This window comes from Vicia villosa, unplaced genomic scaffold (genome assembly GCF_029867415.1).
Source record: "Vicia villosa cultivar HV-30 ecotype Madison, WI unplaced genomic scaffold, Vvil1.0 ctg.005638F_1_1, whole genome shotgun sequence".
In the NCBI taxonomy this organism is placed as follows: domain Eukaryota; kingdom Viridiplantae; phylum Streptophyta; class Magnoliopsida; order Fabales; family Fabaceae; genus Vicia; species Vicia villosa.
In genome coordinates, this window is record NW_026706656.1 from 86,540 (window position 1) to 105,526 (window position 18,987).

Below are 18,987 nucleotides of genomic sequence, written 5' to 3' on the forward strand. Positions count from 1 at the left end.
ATTTAAATTGGCTTAGCACTAAAATCAATAAAGGTCCACATTTGAGGCTAAACCATAATTGTTGATTGAGACACCTAATCTCACAGCAATATAATCCTCCCCCATTAACGCATAACAAACCAGCGCCAAAATGCCCTCATGACCACACTGATGAATTTCTAGCCAGCAAAACAACCCTCTGCGCTAGACTTAGACTGCATATTAAAAACGGATCGACTAACACTGCTAGCTACATCCTGCACCCAGAAAAGAAACACAATTGAACATATTGACACATAATATTAGTGGTGCTCATGGACCGATAATTAACCAATCCAATCCATATTCAATTAATAATTATTTATTATAATCGGATATAAAATCATTCCATATAAATGATTATATTTTTACATAACTGGTTATAAAACCGGTTTATCCATAACCACGTTTTATAACTGGTTCTAAAGTTATAACAAATTTTTAATTTAAAACCGGTTTCCAAAATTTGTATTTTTTCGAGAAAAAAACGATTTTCATATTTTCGGAAAAAAAATTCATATTTTCAAAAAAAAAAAAAAAATTCCATTTTTTCGAAAACACTCAATTTTCGAAAAAATTTGATTTTGTTTATTCCGATAAAATACGATTTCTCATATTTATTTGAAAAACTCTTTTTTTTCGTATTCCCTTTCGTATTTCGGAAAGAACTCGATTTTTAACGAGTTTAGAAATAAAATTGATTTTTTTCGTATTTCCAAAAAAAATCTAACTTTTTGTATTTATGAAATATGGTTTTTTTGTATTTAAAAAAAAACTCGATTATTTTGTATTTTCGAAAAAGTTGACTTTTCATATTTCCAAAAAAAACATCGATTAAAAGTCATTTTAAAAAAAAAACTCGATTTTTTTTTCTAAAAAAAATCAAATTTTCATATTTTCGTAAAAACTAGATTTTTTTCGTATTTTTTTAAAACTCGTTTTTTTTTAATGTTTTTAAAAATAAAATCAATTTTTGTATTTTCGTAAAAAACCAACTTTTTTAAAAAAAAAAATTATTCATATTTTTGAAAAAAATTAGATTTTCAGAAAATATTTTAACTTAGTTTTTATTTTGGATATAGATGTCCAAAATATAGATTTGGTTAAAATCATATTTATTAAATGTCTAAAATATAGATTTGGTTAAAAACCATACTAAAATTAATCGGTTTTTTATAACCGAATTTAAATATGAATATGAATAATTTATATAACCTGTTAATTTGAACACCCCTACATAATATCTACTTGAGCGAATGCATGAAATGAAAAATTTCATAATTAATAAGATGAATAAATTTGTGTGAATAATATGAAAACATTTTCGCCAGAAATATACTCTCAACAAAGTTAGAAGCCCTTTTCGCCAGAAATATACTCTCAACAAAGTTAGAAGCCCTTTTTAAGTTAAATAATTGTTTTCTATTTAACCCGACACATCGACATCAATCAAATTTATGTTGTCCTTAATCAATCCCTTGAAGATTGTATAGCTACTAATGGAAACAAAACAAACTTAAAGCACTATGAGAGAACAAAAAACAAAAAAAAGTTCAAAGATAAAAAAAAATGGTTACTTGTAAACTGCTCTGTTAATGGGTGATCTGTGAGAGATCTAAACTTCATGTTACGGTTGCAAAATAGATTTAAGAATGGGTATAGAAATAGATAGTCTGTGTTTTCTTTTCAAAAGAGAGTGGAAAATATATAATTAACCATTAAAAATGGTTTAAATAGATATATTTAATAAGGTTAGATATGACAGGGTCCGAATTATGGTTCCTGTAAAATTTAACGTCCTCATAAATGGTTTCTTCCGTTAGTTTCCATCCATTAACAAAGTGTAGCGGGGAAAATCTGATATCGAAGTCATAGGATTGACTCGAATCAAAATTTCGTTTGAAATCGCCACCGCGCTTTATTTTTTCAAAGGAAAAGGGAAAAGTACGAAAAACCCAAAGTTTTGTTTTTTAAAACAAGAAAGAGATCTCAGGTACGGGTGTTGATTATATGAGGGGAAGGTTTTAAGCACCCCTCATATCTGTGGTACTCCACAGGAACCTTTTTGAAAATCTGTGTTTATGAAAAGACATCGTGTGCGAAAAAAAAGGTTTGTTTGAATTTTAAAATAAGCTCGGCAAAGCGTTAAGCCTTGTGCCTACATACCTCCTCGGTGCAATGGAGAAGTCAGAGCTAATGTAGTTCCGCTTAAAAGGGAAAACATTTTTAAAACGAATAAACACTTTATCGTCGTTGGAGAGAAATACTCAGCCATTGATCTTGAGCATGAGAACAAACGAGTTCTTTGCATCGCTAATGAAAGAAGGGCTCCAACTCGGATAAAATCGACGAGTATGCCACTAGCTCTCTCACGCGGAAAAGATCTCATTATATCAATCAATTTCAAAATCGTGGGGTATAACCACTCGTTTCGACAATTAACAGTGTCTAAACTTTTGAAGAAAAAGAGGAAAAGGCCACTAAGGGCAAAAGATATTTTAAAGAAAACGTTTTGAAAATGATTGCAAACATAAGAAGGTTTTTGAAAAAGGGAGAAGATTTTGAAAATTTAAGAATGGGAGGAGATGAAAAGGCTATCCTATTGCGTAAAATAAAAGCTAAGGAAAGAAACGGTCTAACCGAAATAAGAAGCCAACACTTAACATTATGAGTCAAGGTAGATTTCCCATCCTTTGGAATATCAACACTAAACCAACATTATCACTTGGGGATCCAGATGAACTTATTATCTTTAGCACCACTTTGCATTAAGCACATTAAAATTCTAACGGAAATCGGGCAGAGTAACGGCTGTTTTCGGGTAAAATCCTTATATCAATGCCTTGGAATTAACCATCAAGGGCTTTCAAGGAAATACCTGCACATACAAACAAACAACAATCCAATGCCAGGCAGACAGAATAACAGCAGAGTAACAATATCATGAGGGTCCAGAGATACTAAGTCCATAAGTCCGAATCTCCAAAATGCTAGGGATAGTTACCAATAGTCCAAAAGAGAGTCTTAGGTGTTTTTTTAGATTTTTGTTATTTATTAGTGTTTTAGCATAAAAGTAAAGTATGGTCCAAGTGGACAAAAGAAAAATAGCGGAATCATAAACATAGCGTCCAAATGGACAAAGAGAAAATAGCGGAATATAAACGTCCAAATGGACAAAGGAAAAATAGCGGAATGTAAATATGATGAAATGATAAAATAAAGCGATAAAGCGAGAAATATAAAGAACGGTAAAATAAAGTGCGGAAATTAAAGTCAATTGTTAGATGTTAAAGATAACCATGTTGAAACTTGTCAAGTATGTTATCAAAGTTAGCAGTGAAGATCGATGGTGAGTGAAGGATGTACTCGCATTTAAATTCAATAGAAATTTATCAGAAGCTTGATAAAATCATAGCGACTACACGATAAACCTCCATAAGTCTTAAATCAACCGCATACAATTCTCTTCCATATTTGATCCTTTTTATTCGGGACACGAAATATTGCGCTATGTTAAGCAGATCGCCAAGTGATTTATGTAGAAATCACCCTACAACGAGGCCGGTCAAAACTTTATGTGCTAATGCATGCGAGAGAAGTGATATGTAGATCACTCTCCGAAAGCAATACCGCACGAAAAGAAAAATAGGGAGCGATCTCGTCTTTACCAAGAATCCATAAGAATTCTCAAGGTGTTAAGACTTTCATCGATCAAAAGAAAAAGAAATAAAAGATGGAACCATATTCAAAAGCTCCTTTCATCCATAATTTCAATCACTTAATATTGCGGATTCGGATTCTCATCCTATCGACGCCCTAAGTCCATTATAATTAGAGAGAAATTAGGCCTCTAACTTGTGATTCAAAGAAAATATCCAAAGAAAGGAGTAGAAGATGAGTTAGAACCAAAAACAAGTTAAAAAAGGCAAAAAAACACATTCTGCTCAGATGTAAATCGATTTGCATAACTCTGTTTTCAAATCTGCGCAGTTTTTTTAGTTATGTAAATCGATTTGCAAAAGATGTAAATCGATTTGCACAACACAGTTTTTCAAAAAAACAGCAAATCAAGAGAAGAAAACTTGTTTAAACATAAAACCAAACACCTTGTGATCTTGGATCAATTTGTGCATGAAAATGTATCAAGTAAGCAAGCAAAACTCATTAATGTAGCACCAAAGGTGCATCAAACTTAAACAACAATAGATCACATCTTGAATTATGGAAAGGATCTAGAATTTTACCAAATCTTCCACAAACTTTGAATCTTCTTCAAGAACACACAACCACAAGCCTTGATCTCTCACAATTGATGAAGAAAGTAGTGTTTAGGTTGAGGTTTAGCTCTAAATTAGTGAGGTTCAAGATGTGACTCACTAATTTTTATGGAAGAAACAAGAGCTTTGAGTGAGGGGTTTGGAAGAGGTGAGTAGAGAAAGAGCAAGAGTTTTCTTGGCTATCAAAGCTTCAAAAATGATGAGGGGAATGCCTCAATTTATAGCACTTAGGCTTGGGTAATTTTGTGGCTTGGAGTTAGGATTGGAAAATAGAATTAGGCTTGGGAAAAGGATTTGGAGCCAGAAATGAGATCCAATGGTCTTGATGCAATCACATGAGGGTTTATGATAAAATGATGTAGGAAATCAAATGTAAGAACTAAGTCATGCTTCCCATGCTTGCAAATGATGTCAACACTTCCAAAAGCTGAAATTTGCCTTCATTTTTCCAAATTCGCACTGGTGCAATCGATTTACACTTTATGCAAATCTATTTACATAGCTGAAAAAGGCAAAATCTGGGGCAAAAACAGTTATGCAAATCAATTGCTGTCTTATGCAAATCGATTTGCACTGATGGCAGAAGCAAATCTGGTGCAGAAACAGTTGTGTAAATCGATTTACACCTTATGCAAATCGATTTGCATAGTGAAAATGTTGAAAAATGCTCCTTTTGATGGATGTTATGACTTGGTACCTACAAAACACAAACACACCACAGCACAAGGCAATATTTTTGGTATTTTGGTTAGTAAAACAATATATACAAGACTAAACATGGGTGCTTGATGATTCCCTTGCAGATGAATCGAGCATAACACCACAAGTAGAGCTCTAAGTTAAAACTTCTTGATTGATGATTGGTATGCAAATGATGTGTGATCTTAGGGTCAAAAATTGGGGTATGACAGATGCCCCTATTTAAGTTTCTTCTATCCGGAGATGTGAGGGTTAAAATCCTCAGCTTGACGTAATTGAAGAGACTTAAATATAAAACACACAATTTTTGAACCTAAGGTATGATGCGATGCTAATGGATGCATCAAGTATGATTATAGAATAGAGAGGAGTATAACACCACTGGGGAGATAAGAAAGGATTCCACTGGGGAAAAGGTATACGTCATCTAGGAATAGAATCGGACTTCACAAAAGAAAGAAACAGTCGACAGAAGCTTTCAAGATAAAACATGATTGAACTTCGAGAAGAGAGTATCTGAGGCCTACCTGAATGTGGCTACATCAAATGAATATCAAGGTAAAACATGATTGGACAACATCAAATGACAACCAAGGTAAAACGTGATTGGGCAACATCGAATGAAAATCAAGGTAAAACATGATTGGATATCGTCAAAGGATAATCAAGGTAAAACGTGATTGGATAATCATCAACAGACAATCAAGGTAAAACATGATTGGATAATCATCACAGGTCCATCAAGGTAAAACATGACTGGATGTCATTAAGGGATAATCAAGGTAAAACATGATTGGATAATCATCACAGGTCCATCAAGGTAAAACATGACTGGATGTCATTAAGGGATAATCAAGGTAAAACATGATTGGATAACATCAAATGACAATTAAGGTAAAACATGATTGAAAAAATACCAAATGACAATCAAGGTAAAACATGATTAGATAACCAAGATAAAACATGGTCGAAAGCGATCAGGATAAAGCATGATTAGAGACAATCAAGATAAAACATGATTAAAGGGAAACAAGATAAAACATGGTGTAAGCGACCAGGATAAAGCATGATCAGAGACAATCAAGATAAAACATGGTCGAAATCTTTCAGGAATGACACTGAAAGAAGAGGGAGAAATCATAACATCCAGGAATGGCACTAAATGAAGAAAGGATACATCAAGGAACAACAATAGACGGACAAGACAAACAAGTATCTGTTTTGGATAGGTGCCAAGTAAGTTGGACTTTGATCTCAAGGTGAAGATGTTGATAGCAACAGAACCTCGAAAAATGCAAATGAGTATGAAATTTGTTTCAATGCATGATGTTGAATTTTTCTATGCATGGTATATGATCAATGCAATGCAATTGTTTGTGACAACTGAGGGAGACTCTTTTGTGAGGCAAGATTAAAACTCTGATTCCTCAACACGAGAACTCTGCCAACTCTGCTTGGGAAGAAGATGCTTAAACAAACTTCTATTACACCGGTAACTGTATCAAAACGATGATCCTTTGAGAAGGGCTGATAAAACTGCTTGGGGATTGCTGAAGAAGATTGCCCCTGATTGAGTGATTGTTGTAAGCTAACTGATCATGGCTTCAGTTGAACTGTATTTGGGATGAACTGATTATGGCTTCAATTCTTTAAATGCATGTTGGGATGGCTTGCCCCAGTACAAGTCTTGAAATGATATTCTGATCAATAAATCTTGACTGAACATCTGAACAATGGGATCTTGAAGTAACGTGCCCCTATTAGGATCACTGATCAAGTTTCTCGACTGTTTGAACTTCCTGAAAGATGAGTGCTTACTTGCAAATAAAATGTTCATTCAAGAATGGTAATTTTAATGCAATGCTCAAAGAATATTTTTGAAATCAAAGTCATTTTTGGAATGATGTTATTGATGTAAAGCAAATGGAATCACTGGTCAAAACATAAAGGTTGAGACGTTCAAAGTGACAGGTAAAGCAAAGATATGGTATCAAAAAAATGATTGGTATATCTCATGGGAGTCAGCTTACGCAATCTTGTTGTAGTATGCTTTCAAACAAACCTTGCTTCAATTAGGTCTTTTAAAGGTTGTAACGTGGCCTGGTTCACAGTTTCAAAAACCAAGGATATAAGGCTCAAAATTTGATTGTACCCACCCCATCTTCGTGATGATCTCCAGTCCTAAAACTCAGTTAATTCAACTCATGCATTCAAGTTCCAAGAGACTTCTGGAATTGCACCTTTGATAATGATGATAGTTCACAAGCAAAGAGAACTTTTGAGATTGCAGTCACTTCTTCCTTTTGTATTGTCACAACATTGTGTTGTTCAGGAATTTATTGACTTCTCTTTTTTTCATCTTTCTCTTTTGATATCCCTAAATTTTGCCTGAACTATTTATTTTTGAACTTACAGTCAGCGGGATGCCCTTATTTTTGCCTAAGTCGTCTTTTGGATTTTTGACTTAGCATGCTTTTCTTTGTGTATATATATATTTTTTGATACTCTTTTTTTTTTAAAGATAGTGACTCCCTTGCTTAATGATTAAGAATAACCATCGTCAGCTTTTGATTGACATCTCCAACATTTCTTTGATGTATGCGGAGGAACGCTTGTAATTGAAACCTTTGTTGAAAGGTGTACTGAATGATTCTCTTGAAATAGAATGCACAGCCAAATTAACCGAGAACTACCCTGCCCCAGGTTAAAAATGCGGGTTTTTTCGTACAGAAAGAAACTCCTACTTCGAAGGCTCAAAGGGGTTGACAAGGGATTAACTTCCTTATTTCTCCAGTGTTTGGGAATTGAAACAATGCCTATACATCATCAGTAAAGTTTTATTTGAAAGCATACAGTTCAACAACTTGGGTATTTCGTTGTCATCATCCTCCCTCCAATCTTTGCATAAAACACAAGTTTGATAGAGAATAGCAGATGGAAGAAAAAGTTTTGTAAAAGAAGGCATAAACATAAACATAGTAGATGAAAATGAATTCAAAATATGCAATGCTCATTTCATTAAAATCACCATTCAGAAACAAACAAAGTCTAAAAGTAAACAGCACAATAAAGGAAATACGAACAGTACAGAAACATGGCCTAGTGACTAATCAGCAACAAAGATGAGCTATCTCGTCTGAAACACTCGGCTTTAGGAAAATTGGGCTTTGACTTATTTTCAGCCACTCTGGTCTGGCAAAGGATTAGTGACAACATTAGGACCCATATCCTTGAAAGAGAGCATCTTTGATCTCACCAACTCTTGAACTCTAGTCTTCAAAGCATAACAACCTTCTAAATCATGGCTAGCTGCACCCTGATGGAATTCACAATGAAGATCAGGTCGGAATCCTTTTGAGGGAGGGTTTCGAGGAGGCGGCATGGCTCTTGTTGTGATCAACCCTTTATGGACCAATGTAGGATACAATTCAGTGTATGACATAGGAATAGGATCAAAATGAGTCCTATCGCGATTTTAATCTTGTTTCTGCTTTTTGTTACCTTGAGAAGGATTAGACAATGGATGTTGATGCAAAGTCCTATGAAGCACTGATTGAGGAAAGCAAACAGGTGTTTCCTTCTCTACTTCAAAATATGAATCACATGACATAACATATGGTTTCCCCTGAGTTGGAGTAGCAACGGAAAAGGCTAAAGGAGTATTCACTTGCTTTGTGATAATCGGAGGAATGTTGCATTCTTTCTTCAACAAGACTTGCAGGATTTCCATAATTTGATTCATCTGAATTTTCAACTCGCTGACCTCTGCTCTTAGAAACTCTTGGTCTTGTTGAAGTTCTTCCATACTTTTCAGAGACATGCTTCTAGTTCAATGTGTCGAGGAATCAGCTTGACAGTGGACAGACAAACTCTGAAGATGGAGACAAACAAGGATAAGTTTTCTAGACAACCTGGATGTATGTATGCAAATGATGCACCAGCTGTTTTTTTTTTTGTTTTTTATTTATTTGATTTTCAAGGAATTCAAGTTATTAATTTGTAAACATCACAACAAAAAGGAAATAAATCCTAAATCGGATCAAAGCTTTGATCAAATTATCATCAAGATCAATCATCCATTTTGGTGGATTAGAGTTTTCACCCCATCAACACCCAAGATCCATTGAGTTTGATGAAGCTTATGATGTTTACAAAGAAAGACCTATGATTTCCTTGGAAATCAAATGAATGCATGGATGCATGGTTTATGCATCAATCACAATCAAGATCACACATGGTCGCATAAACAGGGTTCAAAGGTTCGACGTCACGAGCATGGAGTCAAAGTTAAGAACCACCCACAAAGGTATGTACTAGGGAATTTTGTACCTGCCGAACGGGTTCTACAAAGGTTCCCAGAGTTTTCAATCTTCTATCGGATACTACCGGCACGCACAATTGCTCACGGGCGCCAATAATATGCCTAAAAAGACCTCGTCTGAGCGTAGCATCGCATGACAACAAGCTCAAATTGGTACTTGATCTTGTTTCTGCACTACATCCTAAAAAGGCTTAGATGGGTTAAAAGGGTTCTAGGTCATTCAGCTTCTACGAACACTCACTATTGAAAGTAATAGCGTTCTTACGATAGTTCGTAACAACATCTACTACCTTCCATGAGGCCTCCACTGATTGGGGTTCCACCATATGACGCTCATGCTAAGGATTGCTCCTGACATGCGACTATTGGTCTTACCACCTTCTATCTCAAGTTACTCACCAAAGTCCGGGTTAGAACTTTATCTCATCACAAAGGAACCATCGAGCACCAAAAAGAAAAAAAGAAAATAAACAAACAAAGCACACAACAATATTTACAGATACAAAACACACAGATAAACAAAAATAGGCTTAACACACTTAAAACTGGATCCCCAGTGAAGTCGCCATTTTTTCTGTAGTGGGGAAAATCTGATATCGAAGCCATAGGATTGACTCGAATCAAAATTTCGTTTGAAATCGCCACCGCGCTTTATTTTTTCAAAGGAAAAGGGAAAAGAACGAAAAACCCAAAGTTTTGTTTTTTAAAACAAGAAAGAGATCTCAGGTACGGGTGTTGATTATATGAGGGGAAGGTTTTAAGCACCCCTCATATTTGTGGTACTCCACAGGAACCTTTTTGAAAATTTGTGTTTATTAAAAGACATCGTGTGCGAAAAAAAAGGTTTGTTTGAATTTTAAAAAAAGCTCGGCAAAGCGTTAAGCCTTGTGCCTACATACCTCCTCGGTGCAATGGAGAAGTTAGAGCTAATGTAGTTCCGCTTAAAAGGGAAAACATTTTTAAAACGAATAAACACTTTATCGTCGTTGGAGAGAAATACTCAGCCATTGATCTTGAGCATGAGAACAAACGAGTTCTTTGCATCGCTAATGAAAGAAGGGCTCCAACTCGGATAAAATCGACGAGTATGCCACTAGCTCTCTCACGCGGAAAAGATCTCATTATATCAATCAATTTCAAAATCGTGGGGTATAACCACTCGTTTCGACAATTAACAGTGTCTAAACTTTTGAAGAAAAAGAGGAAAAGGCCACTAAGGGGAAAAGATATTTTAAAGAAAACGTTTTGAAAATGATTGCAAACATAAGAAGGTTTTTGAAAAAGGGAGAAGATTTTGAAAATTTAAGAATGGGAGGAGATGAAAAGGCTATCCTATTGCGTAAAATAAAAGCTAAGGAAAGAAACGGTCTAACCGAAATAAGAAGCCAACACTTGACATTATGAGTCAAGGTAGATTTCCCATCCTTTGGAATATCAACACTAAACCAACATTATCACTTGGGGATCCAGATGAACTTATTATCTTTAGCACCACTTTGCATTAAGCACATTAAAATTCTGACGGAAATCAGGCAGAGTAACAGCTGTTTTCGGGTAAAATCCTTATATCAATGCCTTGGAATTAACCATCAAGGGCTTTCAAGGAAATATCTGCACATACAAACAAACAACAATCCAATGCCAGACAGACAGAATAACAGCAGAGTAACAATATCATGAGGGTCCAGAGGTACTAAGTCCATAAGTCCGAATCTCCAAAATGCTAGGGATAGTAACCAATAGTACAAAAGAGAGCCTTAGGTGTTTTTTAGATTTTTGTTATTTATTAGTGTTTTAGCATAAAAGTAAAGTATGGTCCAAGTGGACAAAAGAAAAATAGCGGAAGCATAAACATAGCGTCCAAATGGACAAAGAGAAAATAGCGGAATATAAACGTCCAAATGGACAAAGGAAAAATAGCGGAGTGTAAATATGATGAAATGATAAAATAAAGCGATAAAGCGAGAAATATAAATAACGGTATAATAAAGTGCGAAAATTAAAGTCAATTGTTAGATGTTAAAGATAACCATCTTGAAACTTGTCAAGTATGTTATCAAAGTTAGTAGTGAAGATCGATGGTGAGTGAAGGATGTACTCGCATTTAAATTCAATAGAAATTTATCAGAAGCTTGATAAAATCATAGCGACTACACGATAAACCTCCATAAGTCTTAAATCAACCGCATACAATTCTCTTCCATATTTGATCCTTTTTATTCGGGACACGAAATATTGCGCTATGTTAAGCAGATCGCCAAGTGATTTATGTAGAAATCACCCTACAACGAGGCCGGTCAAAAATTTATGTGCTAATGCATGCGAGAGAAGTGATATGTAGATCACTCTCCGAAAGCAATACCGCACGAAAAGATAAATAGGGAGCGATCTCGTCTTTACCAAGAATCCATAAGAATTCTCAAGGTGTTAAGACTTTCATCGATCAAAAGAAAAAGAAATAAAAGATGGAACCATATTCAAAAGCTCCTTTCATCCATAATTTCAATCACTTAATATTGCGGATTCGGATTCTCATCCTATCGACGCCCTAAGTCCATTGAAATTAGAGAGAAATTAGGCCTCTAACTTGTGATTCAAAGAAAATATCCAAAGAAAGGAGTAGAAGATGAGTTAGAACCAAAAACAAGTTAAAAAAGGCAAAAAAAAACACATTCTGCTCAGATGTAAATCGATTTGCACAGAGTGTAAATCGATTTGCATAACTCTGCTTTCAAATCTGCGCAGTTTTTTTAGTTATGTAAATCGATTTGCACCAGATGTAAATCGATTTGCACAACACAGTTTTTCAAAAAAACAGCAAATCAAGAGAAGAAAACTTGTTTAAACATAAAACCAAACACCTTGTGATCTTGGATCAATTTGTGCATGAAAATGTATCAAGTAAGCAAGCAAAACTCATCAATGTAGCACCAAAGGTGCATCAAACATAAACAACAATAGATCACATCTTGAATTATGGAAAGGATCTAGAATTTTACCAAATCTTCCACAAACTTTGAATCTTCTTCAAGAACACACAACCACAAGCCTTGATCTCTCACAATTGATGAAGAAAGTAGTGTTTAGGTTGAGGTTTAGCTCTAAATTAGTGAGGTTCAAGATGTGACTCACTAATTTTTATGGAAGAAACAAGAGCTTTGAGTGAGGGGTTTGGAAGAGGTGAGTAGAGAAAGAGCAAGAGTTTTCTTGGTTATCAAAGCTTCAAAAATGATGAGGGGAATGCCTCAATTTATAGCACTTAGGCTTGGGAAATTTTGTGGCTTGGAGTTAGGATTGGAAAATAGAATTAGGCTTGGGAAAAGGATTTGGAGCCAAAAATGAGATCCAATGGTCTTGATGCAATCACATGAGGGTTTATGATAAAATGATGTAGGAAATCAAATGTAAGAACTAAGTCATGCTTCCCATGCTTGCAAATGATGTCAACACTTCCAAAAGCTGAAATTTGCCTTCATTTTTCCAAATTCGCACTGGTGCAATCGATTTACACTTTATGCAAATCTATTTACATAGCTGAAAAAGGCAAAATCTGGGGCAAAAACAGTTATGCAAATCAATTGCTGTCTTATGCAAATCGATTTGCACTGATGGCAGAAGCAAATCTGGTGTAGAAACAGTTGTGTAAATCGATTTACACCTTATGCAAATCGATTTGCATAGTGAAAATGTTGAAAAATGCTCCTTTTGATGGATGTTATGACTTGGTACCTACAAAACACAAACACACCACAGCACAAGGCAATATTTTTGGTATTTTGGTTAGTAAAATAATATATACAAGACTAAACATGGGTGCTTGATGATTCCCTTGCAGATGAATCGAGCATAACACCACAAGTAGAGCGCTAAGTTAAAACTTCTTGATTGATGATTGGTATGCAAATGATGTGTGATCTTAGGGTCAAAAATTGGGGTATGACACAAAGGATGACATGACTTGCCAAATATGTTTTATTTCTATGACACGTAGGCCAACGATTATAATAATGTTATTTGTTGTATATTTAAGTGAAATTACACAACCCTAAAACCATATCCTTATTCTTATTTGTGCCCAAATCGAGTTGTTTCACAATCTTCTTCACAATTGTTCTTCTTCTTCTTCATCGTGCTTAGCAGTTACACAAGGCGTGTCTTCTTCTTCAATTAGAGGTAAATTGGTTTCAATTCAGTCAACAAGTATGAGCAATCGTAGATGGAAAATGTGTATGCTTGCAATCTTCGTATGATTTCGTACTGTTGCAAGAACACTGTAGCGGTGAATTTGCAAATGAGGAGGGAATTTATGATCTTTCACACTCAGCAGCCACGTCACTAATTGATTATTTGATTTTCCCAAAACCTTATTTTCCAGCTTCTTTAATTGCTATAATTCCTCATGGATACATATTCCTAACTTGTTCCTCAAGTTTTCAAATTGTGTAGCATCAAGAGCTTTGGTGAATATGTCAGCTAGATGAAGTTCAGTTGATACATGTTCCAAGAAAATCATTTTGTCTTCTACAAGTTCTCTTATGAAGTGATGTCTGATATCAATATGCTTGGTTATGCTATGCTGAATTGGATTCTTGGATATGTTGATAGCACTGGGATTGTCACAATACAATGTCATGACATTTCGAGTGACATTGTATTCAGTTAGCATTTGCTTCATCCACACCAGTTGAGAACAGTTGCTACCGGCTGCTATGTACTCAGCTTCAGTAGTAGATAAAGAGACACAGTTTTGCTTCTTGCTGAACCGTGATATGAGATTGTTTCCCAAGAAGAAGCACCCTCAAGATGTGCTTTTTCTATCATCATCACTTCCTGCCCAATCAGCATCACAATACCCAGATAAGATAGGTTCACATCCATGAGAGTACAATATACCATAGTCACAAGTTCCATTCACATATTTGAGAATTCTCTTGATTTGATTAATGTGACTTACTTTGGGTTCTGCTTGATATCTAGCACATACTCCAACTACAAAGGCAATATTTGGTCGGCTAGCTGTGAAGTATAACAGACTTCTAATCATACTCCTGTACAAGCTCTGGTCAACACTAGTGCCACCTTCATCCTTAGATAACTTTAAATGAGTAGGTGCGGGTGTTCTTTTGTGACTAGCATTATCCATTCCAAACTTTTTGACAATATTCTTGGCATATTTGCTTTGAGAGAGGAAGATGGAGTCTTCCATTTGTTTAACTTGCAGCCCAAGAAAGTATGTCAATTCTCCAACCATACTCATTTCAAACTCATTTTTCATCTGATTGACAAAGGGTTTGACCATCAGATCTGCATCCCACCAAACACTATAGCATCCACATATATCTGAGCAATCATGATTTTCCACCTTCATCCTTTACAAAGAGGGTTTTGTCTATCCTTCCTTTCCTGTAGCCATTTGTGGTCAAGAACTCAATCAATCTCACATACCAAGCTCTAGGGGCTTGTTTTAATCCATATAGAGCCTTTCTTAACTTGTAGACATGATTAGGGAGATTGGGATCAGCAAAGCCCTTAGGTTGTTCCACGTACACTTCCTCATTTAAGTACCCATTCAGAAAGGAACTTTTTACATCCATCTGGAATAACTTGAACTTCAAGATGCAGGCTACTCCTAATAGTAATCTGATTGACTCAAGCCTTGAAACAGGTGCAAAGGTTTCATCAAAATATACCCCTTCAATTTGAGTATATCCTTGAGCCACCAGCCTTGCTTTGTTTCTAGTTATAACTCCCTTTTCATCAGACCCTTTCTTGTATATCCATTTGGTACCAATAATGTTTGTTCCTTCAGGTCTAGAGACCAATTCCCATACTTCTTTTCTTTTGAACTGTTCCAGTTCATCTTGCATGGCATTGATCCAAAACTCATATGTCAAAGCTTCCTTCACATTCTTTGGTTCAATTTTGGATACAAAGCATGAGTTGGCCATGATCTCTCTAGATCTGATAGTTATACCTCTGATGGGATCTCCTATGATAAGTTCTTTGGGATGATCTTTCTGAATTCTAATAGAGGGATCCTTGTTGATTATTTCAGGTTCAAATTCTGGGGGAGAATCATTATTGTCTTCAGTTTTGACTGATCCTTCAGCTTGAGTTTCAAGGAATGTTCCAACATCCTCTGTGACATTAAGGACTTCATGTTGGTTATCAACAATAACATTGATGGATTCCATCAATACTTGAGTTCTAGAGTTGAATACTCTATATGCTCTTCTGTTTGTAAAGTATCACAGGAATATACCTTCATCACTTTTGGGGTCCATTTTCCTTCTTTGCTCACGATATGTCAGGATATAGCACTTGATTCCAAAGATATGAAAGTACTTTACAGTCAGTTTCCTTCCTTTCCATATTTCATAAAGTGTGGAGGAAGTCCCTTTCCTCAATGTGACTTTGTTATGCACATAGCAAGCCATGTTCATTGCTTCAGCCAAAAAGTACATAGGTAGCTTCTTTGCATGGATCATAGCTCTGGAAGATTCTTGAATAGTCATGTTTTTCCTTTCTACTACTTCATTTTGCTGAGGAGTGATAGGCGAGGAAAATGTATGACCTATTCCTTTAGAAGAGCAGAATTCAGCAATTTTGGCATTCTCAAACTACTTCACATGTGTAGCGGGGAAAATCTGAGATCGAAGCCATAGGATTGACTCAACTCAATATTTCAGTGAAAGTCGCCACCGCGCTTTATTGTTTCCAAAGGAAAAGGGAAAAGAACGAATAAAACCCAAAGTACGTTAATACCACTACTAGGTTACAAACACACCCTCGGTGGGTTCACCCATGCCTATTTGTCAAGAGACTTGCACAAGCACCCTGCAAAAGTGATTAGATGGGTTCGCACAAGCCTACATGGCTGCGATATGACCTTGCCTAAGAGGCGACACCGTCCCATTAATCACCTGCACGCACGTGGTGTTAACGTCAAGTGCAACACGCCGTCTCGACGCATGAGCCCATCCGGGTAGGAACCTAATGATGTAGCCTACATGGCATCACTAGAGATGGTTTACCTGTTATGCGTAGGCCTACTGAGCCGCATAACGCCACCATACCGAGCACGCAAGTGTGTTAACGTCAAGTGAGTAAAACGCCTCCAGACCCTCACAAGCACACTGCAACGGTAGTTCAGGTGTGAGCCCGTGGATCATAAGATCGGGGCTGTCCCATTGATCACGAAGCCCGGGACGACTCTTTGATCACGAATCCCGAGTCATAAAAACAATCTAGTAGTTGGACCACTTCAATTCAAGCATACACACGCATATCAAGCGTTAATCCATACAATAAAATCAATTCCGATCGTTTAACCAAAACGACGGTGTCAACAAATTTCCATGTATCATACATAATGGTATAACATTTACAAATATGGATATCACATTCATAATAAGCAATAGATAATATATGCCACGCATAACATGAGAATTATTAATCAAATGGTAAAGACATAAGTTTTATGTTGATTCAAAGACTTCCATCCGCCACACTTAACTGAACGTGTGTCAAATGTATTGAAAAACGTTATTTAGACATCGAGGCTAATTTTCCTAGATAGTACATATCGTTAGCTTTCTAACGGTATATGGTACGCGTCAAACGGATATACGAAGCGGGAGTTATGATTTCCCAAGTTTGCTGATTTTTCCCTCTGCGCCCAGGGTAACCGATTACCCAGAAGCCAGTAACCGGTTACTGGCATACAGAATGCCCAGCAACGCAATTTTCTACAGAGTAACCGGTTACCCAAATTCCAGTAACCGATTACCCTGAAGCAGAATCAATTTTTCTGCATTTAAGGGTTCTAAACCAGTCCCAATTACCCTATAATTGATTCCCTGCATCACTAACATGACCCCAACGAATTTAATTATGTACATATTCAGAACCATCAACATGCAAGGGATTTAAGGTAATACAAACATGTTTAACATCATTGATTCATCAATTATCTCACAATCCCTAAACCCCAATTATAACCCCTACATGCAAAACCCGAAGGTATCTAACTAAGGACTCACCTTAGAAGGAGATGAAGATGATGATGGAGCTGAGAGCAGAATAGAAGATGATCAGAGAATCAGGTTTGAACAGGTTCAGATGCATGCAAGGTTGAGCTTGGAACAATATTTGGAAACTTCCTCTTCTTCCTTTCTTCCCACGTTTCCTTCTCTCTTTCTCTCCCTCACAAAATTTTGTTTTGACCAAGGAAAGAATGAGGAAACCAAACAAGTCTTAATTCTCATTTAAGTGGGGAAATGTCCAAATTGCCCTCATTCTTACCAATTAGCATGATTTTATATGATGAACCTATTAGCAAGAATGTGTATCATATTTGTCCATTACTCATATCAATTTAATTTAGAATTAGTAATTGGACAATTATAATACCGGGTATTACACTTATAATAAATTATATTGATACTAAAACGGTAATCCATTAAATGTTTTTGTTAACCCCTTTTCTATTTCTTTAATTATAAAAAAATATATTCAATATAAATAGGTCTCTTATCTACCATAAAGTCCATATGGAAATGAGATATTCTTTTTCTTTTGCGTTGATATTTTTATTATTTTTTTCTTAGTTTTCACTTATATTTTAACTGTCTTTTGATTTATGTTGCAGGCTAACACTACAAAAAAACTCTTCCCCAGCGACATAGGTAGCGACGTGGTTAACACGTGGGTAGTTGCGACGTGTTACCCACGTCACAACAAACTTTTATAATTAAAAAATCAATCCAACGTTATAATCAGGCGTGTCAGAGGTTGATTTTTTTAAAAAACTGTTGCGACGTGTGAAACACGTCGCTAATAAAAAGTAAAAAATAAAAAAATACAAACTTTAACGTTGTAGTTGGTGGGAGATTTGAAATTTTTTGAATTTTTGTAGTGACGTTACTCCCACGTCGCAACGTATTACTTGGGAATATAACTCTGTCACTTTTACAGATGTGTCATTATTATTATGACCGTTTAAGTGTAGCGACGTGTTATCCACCTGGCAAAGTAGCGACGTGGTCATCACGTCGCTGATGTCCTTATATACACAAAACCAAAACCCTTGCGTTCCAGATTCAGAAAGAAACAGAAAGAAACATTTTCTTCTTCCTCCACGCATCTCCCCTTTCTTCAGTTCCTCCCTCCATTGCTCCAACTCCCCCTCCCCTTTTCTTCTCCATTGTTGTCTTAATATCAATCAAAGGTTAGTAATTTCTTCTCCATTCTTCTCCATTGTTGTCTCCATTGTTGTATAATTTAATTTATTCTGAATTTAATTTAGAGTTTTTTTTGAAGGATTGAAGTTTGAAGATTGAAGAATATTGTGAAGAAGAGGTACTACAAGAGTGAAGGAGATTTGAAGAAGAGGTATTTTAGTAATTTTTTATATTTTATTTTTATTGTGATATACTGAAATAAATTTATTTTGTATATTTGTGAATTTATATGTGTGGGATAAATCTGTGAATAAATTTAAATGTGTGGAATAAATTTATTTTGTATATTTGTGAATGTATATTTGTGAATTTATTCTGAAATAGATTTTATTTCACAATATCTAAGTTTAATATATATATATATATATATATATATATATATATATATATATATATATATATATATATATATATATATATATATATATAT